We start from the raw sequence: 8,900 nt of genomic DNA, 5'->3' as shown, positions 1-8,900 counted from the left end.
CAGGTGATCACCTGTTTCCTGGGCTCAGACAGTGAACGCACTCCCTCATGAAGATCAAAGCCTAAATAAGTGGCATGGCTCTGACAAAGCTGTGCTTTCTTTGCTGACACCCGATACCCTTTTTCCTGCAGAGTCTGTAAGAGGGCTCTCATCCCCCGCAAGCATGACTCATAGTCCTCGGCGGCTATTAGCAAGTCATCAACATACTGTAACAGAGTGACTCCCAGGTTAGAGGTTCTGTACTCGTGTAAATCCGCATGCAGGGCCTCGTTGAAGATAGTGGGTGAATTCTTGAATCCTTGGGGAAGTCTTGTCCAGGTGAGCTGGCCTTGGAAACCTTCCTGTGGGTCAGACCATTCAAAAGCAAAAAGGGGCTGAGACTCCTTTGCTAAAGGTATGCAGAAGAATGCATCCTTGAGATTTAAGATGGTATACATAGTTCTTTTGGGGCCCAGGAGGGATAGTAGGGTATAGGGGTTAGGCACTGCTGGGTGGATATCTTCAACCCATTTATTAACTTCCCACAAGTCCTGAATGGGTCGGTACTCCCCAGTCTCAGCCTTTTTGATGGGCAGCAAAGGTGTGTTCCATGGAGACTTGTAAGGAAGTAGGATCCCATCTCCTCGGAGGTGGTTAATGTGTTTTCTGATCCCTTCCTTTGCTTCCCAGGGGAGGGAATATTGCCGGATGCGAACGGCCGTAGCCATCGCTTTTAACTGTACCACCACTGGAAGCTGTCCCTTGGCTAAGCCAGGGGGCTTCCCTTCTGCCCAGACTTCAGGAAATTCGACCTGTAGGGTTTGGAGAAGGTTCCCCCCCCACACACACTGTCTCCTCTGGTTTTGAGACTGGCTTGTAAAGAAGTATTCATCTACTGCTGCCACAAGCATGTGCACAGTGGGTTCTCTCAAAGTTACAGTTATATCTACTTCGGAGAACTGAATGCCAGCTTGTAGTTTGTGGAGGAGATCTCTTCCCATCAGGTTATATGAGGCATTAGGGAGGACCAAGAATCGATGTTTGACTACTCCCAAGGCCAAATTTAGAGTCCTTTCTGTTGTCCATTTATGACTTTCTGTGTCATTTGCCCCTTGGGCCCAGACTTCCTCTCCAGATAGTTCTCCCATAGGTTTAAGTTGTGGTGAAAATTGGGCTCCCATGTCCACCAAAATATCAATTGATTTCCCCTCCACCTCAATTTTGACATGAGTTTCGGGGAGGGGTTCCAAACCATGGCTCCTTCTGTCTTTGGTGGCCAGCATTGCTGCCTTCTTTTTGGGGCACTCCTTGGCCCAGTGTCCTTTTTCCTTGCAGTAAACACACCGTCTGAATCTAAGTCTTCCCACCTGTTTTCTCTGTGCTTAGGCTTTTCTTTCCATTGACCATCTCCTACCTGCCTTTTCCCTTTCCAATGACCTCTTGCCTCCAGTCTCCTTCCTGCCTCATGTAATGCCAAACCTTAACTATTTTCTTGGTCTGTTTTCCATCTTCCTGTGCATACCTATTGTTAAACACCTTTTCTGCTATTTCCACTAACTCAGTCAGATTCTTCCCTTCAAATCCTTCAATTTTCTGAAATTTCTTCCTTATGTCTGGGGCTGACTGACTGGCAAAGGCAAAATTTATTGCCCTCTGATTTTCAGGCGCCTCAGGGTCAATCGGACTATACATTTTATAGGCCTCGATAAGCCTTTCTAGGAAAGCCCCCTTGAGTCACTGCACTAAATTTTAGATAAATTTATAGGTCTCCTTGCAGCCACACGGAGACCTCCCAGTAGATCCTGGTGGTAGAAACGTAAGCTCTCCTTACCTTCATCGGAGTTTGGATCCCAGTTGGGGAGTTCATTTGGGCTGTAGTCCTCCATTCGCCAGGGATCGAGGTCCCGGCCAAGTCTCTCATTTATCACTTTATGGGTTTCTCACATAATGCAATCCTTCTCTTCTGCGTTCAAGAGGGCCATAAGGAGCTGCTGAATATCCACCCAAGAGGGCTGGGGGGTAAGAAAGACAGTCTCCAAGAGACTAATTAAATCCTGAGGAGTAACAGAGAAGGATTTATGTTGGACCTTCCAGTTACAGATATCAGAAGAGGAGAAAGGGATATAGGTTAGGTGGGGACACCCTCTCCCATCTGGTAAAGCAACCTCATGGAGAGGCAGCATTGGTGCCAATGGAACTGGTGAGGTAGAAGGTGGCAGAGGGGGGTAGAGGGAAAGGGGAAGGATCAGGGCAGTCTTTCTGCTTGGTGGTCCCATAGGTGGATCCCAACCACATATAAGGTGGACTGGTAAGGGTATCTTGGGACCGAGAGTCAGGTTTAGGGGACAGATAAGATGGGGGAAGTTCCATGTCCTCCACATCTGATGGAGGCAGGATGGTCTTCTTCCCTGGTTCCCTCTCATTTTTCTGTTCTGGTTTTGGTGATCTGACCTGTAATGGTTTTGTTAGTAGGGGAAAGGTGAGACTTGAGCCATGACAGCGGCTCTTCCACCAGGTATCGCCAAGCCACGATGTATGGTATTTGGTCTTGATGGAGATCGAAGACCTTACTCTGGGTACAGTAGATTTGAGCCAAGGCAAATGTTCCTTCTGGCGGCCACCCTGTGGAGAAAGTGGGCCACTCTAACTGGCAGAGTGTTTTTAGTTTTCCTTGGTAAACCTTGTCACCCGGCTGGGTGGCTTTACCCTGAAAATCCTTGAAATGCTGAGGAACAAGACTTAGGGGTGTCACGGGGGTGTCACAGGGGTGTCCCTTACTCCCCGCTTGCCCCATTTCTTCAAACACAACAAACAACACAACAGACAACAAAAAGACAAGACAAAGACAACCACAGACCCAGCAGCCCTTACTTGACCAGATATCAAGTTTAAGGGTGTGCAAGATATAATCCCAACTCAAAACACAACCTGCCACTGATGGGGATTTTCTCGGTCCCCTAACCGCCTAGGGGGATGGAAACCCCCTGGCGATCTGCCAGTGGAGGGATGGGGCATCCCCACATCCACTCCAGCCCTGGGGAGCAATGCTGCATCCAGCTTCTCCCCAGTGGGCTATAACCCTGGAGCTCCACAACCAGACAGACAGAGAGGATCTTATAGAATAAAATCTCAAGATCTTACCTCTGGAGGCTTTTCTCAGATATTCTGATGCTGGCTCAGTTCTCATCGTTTAATCCTGGACAAGGCCCCAAATGTTGGGGTCCGTGATCAAAGGAGCGAGACTGATACAAAGCGAAGGTAAAGCAAAGCTTTATTTCACTCCAGCACCGAGAATCAAACTGACCGGTTGGGACCGTCTTTTACAGAGAGAGCGACACCCCCCTCCCACCTAGGCTCACAGATCAACGTTCATAGAGCAAAGGCCATGTGGTTGATCCTGGCCAATGAGATTGTAGCACACAGAGAAAGTTGCATAGTCATGTTAGGTGACACACGGGTGGCCAATTGAATTACAATTTACCCTATAATAGCTGTTTGAACTAGCCTATCACTCTGGTCAGAATTAGCGCCTTAGTTTGGTTACCCAAAAGGCGGAGTTTACATTCTTTGGTGGTTAGGGAGATAGTAGGTGTGCTTTACTGATTGGACACCTCCACCTGGCCTGAATCGTCCTTGCATCTGGGCTCTTTTATCAGGGACTGGTCGGCCACATTTTACTGGTTTCCCAGACTTGTTTCTAAGTAAGTTCTTCTTGGGGGGGGGGGCAGGGTCCATTTAAGTTCACTGCATAAACAGCAAAATGGCTGTTCTACCAAGATGGGATTGCTCTAGCTAAGTAGGCCCTTACACAAGGAGCTAGGGACCTTTTCCAAGTTCTTGCTTATACAAGGTGAAGGATTCTGAGGCACTGTCTGAATAACCACAGTTGATAACAGAGCTGCTTCCCTCCTGGACACTCAGGGTAGAAGGATACTGCTCCACATTCTCTCCCTGGCTGAACTCTGTGCAGAAAGAAAAGGTCAGAGAAAGAAGTAGAGATTCCAGGTTATTGTGCTTCAAAATGCTCTTTTTCTACACTAAGTGGAGGAAACCAGAGTAAAGCCAGTCTTGACTTCTGAAGAATATCCACTAATATACTCTGAACTCAAAGTTCAGCTGCAGCCACGAGAACATGATTAAAGCTCCCATGGATGTCTTCATGGTTCCACCCAGTTAAGCTCAGGTTCAGAATTAGAGCCTCCAGCCAGCTCAGCAACCTCTTTTACCAGACTGTCCCTTCTTTCCTCTAACAGAGGACTTTCCCATATTGTCAACCAGCCAATAAGATAAAGACTCTCCTTCTGCCATAGTCTAGTCCATCAGATGCACTAAAATGAACCCTCCACGTGTTCTGCAGGTGCACTGCTTTCTTATGGTCTCTTCTCTACTGAACTCGCTGGGGAAATGCTTTTCACTTAGCCTGTGCCTCTGAGGGACAAATTTGCATAGAGAAATTCTGACATCCTTTAAGAAATCTATTTGAATGCTATGTGTCTTATATAATGCAAAGTATTGAAAGACAGAGTAGAAATTCTGAGAAATCATCAAGGTGCAAACTCAGAAAATATAACTATATGAGTTTAGTCCTAAAGTGCTTTCATTTTCCCAAATCAAAATAGATGGCATGTCCTCCAATGCAATGCTGCCTCATAGACTCAGAAGAATTTTCTCTAAATAATCCACTCTCCATCCTGTCATGCTTCCCACTTTCTGATCAACACTGTTGCACATTCCATATTTCTCTTAAATACCATGACAGTGTTCTTTCCCCAGGACTCATTGATAAAGTTCTCCAATCCTGTGAGTTTCCAGAATTATCTCTCTCTTCCAACACCCCTTTCTCATTCATGTGATACTCTTGGAATCTTCTGATGACCTCTGTGAGAAAAAAATTCACAGAAGCATGAATACTGTGTGTTCTCAGGGAATGGTACCAAAAAGAAACTGGTCCTAAAGAACTGATCAAGAGAAATGGTCCTGGAGCACCTGGGTGGCTCAGTGGGTTAAGCCTCTGCCTTCGGCTCAGGTCATGGACTCAGGGTCCTGGGATTGAGCCCTGCATCAGGCTCTCTGCTCATCAGGGACCCTGCTTCCTCCTCTCTCTCTGCCTGCCTCTCTGCCTACTTGTGACCTCTGTCTGTCAAATGAATAAATAAAATCTTAAAAAAAAAAAAAAAAAGAAGAGAAATGGTCCCTGGGAAAACAAGACTACCTCACTTCCAAGACCAAGACTTTCCTAATTTCTGTGATGCTTACTCTTAGATCCACAAAAGGACAAAGAATAAAAGTCATGTGCATCTTCCTCTCCCACCATGAAAGATTTAAAGACAGCTACAGTGAAGAAGATCAACTCAAAATATAAATATATGCATATATATGAAATGTGTTTTTATGTGTGGAAAACTTCTTGATTCTGAGAATCTTCCATTCCGTCCTCCACTCCCCATAAAGTAAGAATTCTCAAATTATTCTCTAGGCAAAATTCCATCTACTGGTGGGAAAGTCAATTTTTGCAATTTTTAGGTGTGACCTTCAGAACTTAATGTGACCATTCATATGAATGACTCTCTTCCATGGATTAACTGTTGCACAGATAAGGCCATCCCTTGTGTAAAATTCTCAGCTCCATCATGTTTTCATAGAATATTGTTTTCCTTATGGCCTAGGAAAACTTCATCTACCATCTTCATGAACTGCAAGTTGCAGGAACCCTAAATACCCAGTGATCATTTTGCAGACAGTGTGTGAGTTATGCTCATTATACTCATTCTGCCTTTAAAGGGATGTGCACCTGGGATATTAAATGTATTTGTTATTTTGGGGAAAGTCCTTAGAAATACATGTCAGTGTTCACATGACACCGTCACCTCTGGCTTCCTCCTACAGAAACAGTGAGTGATGTATGAGTTTGCTGGTAGAAACACAGTGGCTCAGCCTGAGTCTCCCTTCCTGCCCAAGGTCTCAGACATTTACACAAATTGGAACTCTCCATTCAGGGATTCTAACCAAATGGACCACAATTTTCTCAGAGCCAAGCTGCAGTTATATGACTGGGCTTGCATTAGACACTTTTTCTTTACCCAGCACAATGGCCCTACAGCGAGGAGGCAGGGGAAAAAATGCTAAACCGGAAGTGAGGAAACCCACTTCCTTTCTTGCCCAGCTTATTCACTACCTAATTGTTCCATACTGTCATCTTGGATACAGTCTCTGATGTGTAAAATTAAGTTGAACTAAAGGATTTCTAAGGGCTCTCCGAGCTCTAAATTTCTCTTATACTATATAACAATGCAAATATGTATTGAGGACTGATTGTACACACTGTGGACTGGTGTCAGAGTGGGTGAAATTGCCTATATCATGGAATCCCAAGACTATTCTCTAGTGGGTTTGATCTAGTGCATTTGAGGTTGATCCTAGCCTACACTGAGGACTTGACAGAAGCAGAGACATAGTTATTAGAATGAGATCCTCTCTGGGCTTTCATTTCTTCTATGAGATCAATAAAGTATCAAGGAGAACTATATCAATATTAACATGAAATAAAATAGGACTTTGTTCACTGATGGAAAACTCCTCACAGGCAGTGAGACCAGAGGGCTCCATGGCTGAGCCATAGGTAAGCAGGATATTCTTTGGGAGTTGTATCTCTTATATATATTTATTACATATAACTTATGTATTGTATGAAGAAAAGAAAGAATCTCCAGAATTGAGACAAACTAGAAGAGGCGGATGAGCTTACTAATGTGGAAAGAAAGAAGCACTTTCTAAAACAGCCTAATTGCTTTCTGCATTCTGGCTTTTTCCTTAAAACTTTAGTTTGGAGTTTCAAAATTTCCAGCCAGGGATGTGTATACAATTTTTTAGATCATTTCAAAATGAAAATTTGGGAACTTTATTCAAAAACCAGGGAAAAGGTGTTATTAGGTAATGTTTCAAGGGGAGACGTTTTTCTAAAATTCTTTAACTTGGGGCACCTGGGTGGTGCAGTTGGTTAAGCCTCTGCCTTTGGCTCAGGTCATGATGTCAGGGTCCTTGTATAGAGCCCCACATCAGGCTCCCTGCTCAGTGGAGAACCTGCTTCTTCATCTCCCTGTGCCTACTGCTCTACTTATATGTGTGTGCTCTTTCTCCCTCTCCCTCTGTGTCAAATAAAAAATGAAAAAATCTTCAAAAAATTAATTGAAAACCATAAAATAAAATGCTTTAACTCTTTATATATATTAGTTTCATGTCTCTGAATTTAATGTTTTGAAGACTTTTTTTCTTTTCAACTATCTCAACCAGGTTCAAAGAAAAATGAGTCCGGGACGCATGGGTGGCTCAGTGGGATAAATCCTCTGCCTTCAGCTCAGGTCATGATCCCAGGGTCCAGGGATCAAGCCCCATGTTGGGCTCTCTGCTCAGCGGAGAGCCTGCTCCCTCCTCTCTCTCTCTCTGCCTGCCTCTCTGCCTACTTGTAATCTCTATCTGTCAATAAATAAATAAAATCTCTTTTTAAAAAAAATGAAGCCAGTGTACTGAGGCTTTCAGTCCACCTCATACCCCTACACAGGTATGACCTTCCAACTGTCACCTTCCCCATGACTATTTCGCAATGGATGAGCCTATACTGCCACAACATGTCACCCAAAGCCCACAGTTTTTCTAGGGTTCACTCTTGCTTTTCGACATTCTGTGGGTGTGAACAAGTGTGTAAGGCATGTATCCACATTATAGTATCATATAGACAAGGCTCACTACACTAAGTATTCTCTGTGTTCTATTGATCCCTGCTGCTCTCCTCAACCCTTGGCAACCATAATCTTTTACTCCCTCCATAGTATTGCCTTTTCCAAAAAGTCAGAGGATCAGAATCATACCCTACGTAGCCTTTTCAGATGGGCTGTATTCACTTAGTAAAATGCTTTTAAGGTTCCCCTATCTATTCACTCCTTCATGGCTCATTTCTTTTTAGCAGCAAATCATATTCCATTGTTTGGATGTAACACCATTTATTTATTCATTTGCTTATTAAAGGACATACTGTTTACTTCAGAGTTTTGGCAAATGTGAACAAACTGCCAAAAAACACCTGTGGAAGGTTTGTGTGTGGACATAAGTTTTCAACACTTTTGGTAAAAGGACTCAGGAAGGCCATTGCTAGATCATAGGATAAGAGTATGTTAGTTGTGTAAGAAACTACCAAACCACTTAATCAAAATGTCCATGTAAACACTTTGCATTTGTAGTAATTTCCTGTAGGTATTTACTACACCCTTGGTTGCATCTCAAAGCCCCAGCTAGTCCAAAGCAGGCACAGACAGCACAGGTGGCCCTGCCAACTGCTCAGCTCTCACACAGTCTACTGTGACCCAGAAACTGAGTCTGCATGTGTTCCTGCCTGAGTCCTGCTGCCCACATATCTCTCTGCTCAGGCACTTGTTCCCCCACTTATAGGACTCACTTATAAAATACAGGTACAAAGATAAAACTAGTATTAATTTCAAGACAGTGAGGGCACAGCATCAAACCAAGGGCAGGGTTCTTTGGGAGAATGGGGAACTGTTTAACTGCACAGGTCCCATGCTCAGGAAGCTGGCTTTTCTCCCAGCTTCAGAGACTCTGCCCATCTATCTCTATCTGAATTTTCAGGGACACAGGCCTTCCTATCAGTGCCCTTTTCTCAACATAAAAACCAGTGCAGGCTGGAATTCTGTGTGTGCTGGAATCTTCCACATGCAAGTTTCAACTCTGGGTTTGGGGTCAACAGTCTCTGTCTCTGGCTACAAGAGAGAAGGGGATCATTTAGGGTTGTCCTGGAAGCTTTCCACTCCCTTTTCCAAACTGGAAGTGATTTTACATAATCACGAAAATAGATCCATTCAAAATACAAGAAAGAACAATAGATTTTCATGGAACAGAATGAAAACTTCCAT

The sequence above is a fragment of the Lutra lutra genome, chromosome 7, assembly GCF_902655055.1.
Source record: "Lutra lutra chromosome 7, mLutLut1.2, whole genome shotgun sequence".
NCBI classification, from domain to species: Eukaryota; Metazoa; Chordata; class Mammalia; order Carnivora; family Mustelidae; genus Lutra; species Lutra lutra.
The sequence above is the reverse complement of the archived record's forward strand: the minus strand, read 5'-3'. Positions refer to the sequence as shown.